Here is a 2,093-nt window from a genome sequence, read left to right on the forward strand (position 1 = left end):
ATAATTAATAAGATTCTGTCTTCTGGAAAAGACTCCCTCCAAATTAAAACAATCATGAGTAGCCTAGTGTATTAGTTTGCAGGTTGCCATAAACGAAGTACCAAAAACTGGGTGGTTAAACAACAGAAATTTATTGTCTCATAGTCCAGGAGGCCAGAGCCCAAAATTAAGGTGTTGGCAGGGTTGGTTCCTCCGGAGCACTCTGAGGGAAAATCTGTTCCATGTCTCTCCCTGAGCTTCTAGCCTCAGGCGTTCCTTGGCTTGTAGAGAGGTGTCTTCTCCCTGTGTCTTCACATCATCTTCCCTCCATGAGTGTCTATCTCTGTGTCCACATTTCCCCTTCTTATAAGGATGCCAGTCATGTTGGATTAGGGTCTTCCTGATGACTTCATCTTAACTTGATCATCTGTAAAGACACTAAGTCCAAATAAGGTCCTATTCACAGGTGCTGGGGGTTAGAACTTCAACATATTTTGGATGTACCCAGTTCAACCTATAACACCCTGCTTTCATACTGGTCCCAGTGAACTGTAAACTGTGCTTATATCTTGGGCCCAAAGTAATGCCCTTTAACTGATGAATACATTCCTGGTTTCAAGGTATTTATGTGCAGAGGAACTCTAGCCAACTGATGTTGAGGGCCATGTGCTGTTATTTTAACATTTGCTGTTGTTCTATTTCAACATCTTTTTTATATCTTACAATAAGTCCTCGTTTAGTTGGTGAGGCTAGTGGGAAAATATGGGTTGGAAAGAAAACTAGAAATAAAAAACTATGATGAAGGCCAACACCATGACGCACACTATACTATTACCTTTAGAGGAGAGGAGGCTCAGTGAAATATCAGAGATAGTGCCAAAATAATTTTTACAAAGCATTATTACATGGTTATTGATTTACATGCTCTGAGAAGTTATTTCCCTTCTTTACATTTATTTCCATGTAAAACTGACTTTGGATTATGCAAGGACTTCGGGCTGAGTCCCTCGGTGCAACGTTCCAGCTCAGCACTTAGGGAATGCTGCATGCCCGCCCACACATCTTCACACGTGGCTCCGTTGGATGAAACATCATTTCACGAGATATCACCCTGAAATGTATAGGGAAGCAACTGTCACTATATCAAGTAGATGCAGTTACTGAGATACACAGAGGCTAGAGGCTAGTGAGAGGCAGGGCCTGTTTGTGCTGTGGCCTCTGGTGGAAGAGCGTGGGAGAACAATAGAACCCTTCCATGTGTACAACACTGAGTTCAGAGTGTTCAAGGAGTTGGTTCCAAAGTTCTCAGAAAGAGAGTAAAATCCTTAATGATGGGAAAAGATGGAGTTACTCACTGTGGATCCATTCTGCAATGTTTCTCCTTGAAGTGAGATCAAATGCCTGACCACGAGTTGTCCTGAGGTCTCCTCCTTTTGAAAGAGATTGGCCAGAAATCAATTGCCTGATTGAAGTCAGCCTTGCCGTTAACTAAAGATCAAGCCAGATGGCACAGGTCACTAAAGATGACTGGTTCTGCCCCTGCTGGGAACAGTTCTTGGGCCAGCTGCTCTAAGTCCCCCGCCAGCTTTCCACAAATGTCTGACCATCTTGTCACCCTCTTCCTGCAGACATGATCAGACACATTCCCTTCCCCTGAGCCTGTCTGTAGGGAACTGTGCAGTGCCAGCAGAGTTCTGGAAGGATGAAGTGCTGAGTCTCTGTTGGGTACAGACACATCCAGTTACTGGCAGGACAGAGTAGTGCTGTGGGCGTTTAATCAAGATTCTGTTAAGCGGGGAGGTGTGCTGAGGCTGGAGTTCAGCAGGGAATGAGAGCAATTCCTTCTATTTCCTGAGGACCTACAATGTCCCGGTCCAGCAGTAAGTGCTTCATATACATTACTTCATTTAATTCCCACAACATTCCAGTGAGGCTGGTGGGTACCAGTACTGCTGCTGTGCCTTTTCACAGAGAAGGGAACTGAGGCTCCAGGTCATAAAGAAGTTGCTTAAGTATACAACTAAGATCAGGAGAGCCAGGATGTTAGCCAGTTGGTCTGATTCCAGAGTAAGGTCTTCAGATCTTGGAATCAGAGTTGGTCTGATTCCGAGGTC

General features: G+C 44.5%; 1 long non-coding RNA gene across 1 annotated transcript; it reads right to left on the reverse strand.

Moving 5' to 3' along the window:
* Positions 1 to 304: 304 nt before the first annotated feature.
* On the reverse strand, positions 305 to 1,722 carry LOC144340653 (uncharacterized). The gene is made up of 3 exons (XR_013416898.1): positions 1,335 to 1,722; positions 954 to 1,090; positions 305 to 406 (listed from the first exon to the last, which is right to left on the reverse strand). It is a non-coding gene; the product is annotated as an uncharacterized LOC144340653 (long non-coding RNA).
* Between the last annotated feature and the right edge of the window lie 371 nt (positions 1,723 to 2,093).

This window comes from Macaca mulatta, chromosome 4 (genome assembly GCF_049350105.2).
Source record: "Macaca mulatta isolate MMU2019108-1 chromosome 4, T2T-MMU8v2.0, whole genome shotgun sequence".
Classification (NCBI taxonomy): domain Eukaryota; kingdom Metazoa; phylum Chordata; class Mammalia; order Primates; family Cercopithecidae; genus Macaca; species Macaca mulatta.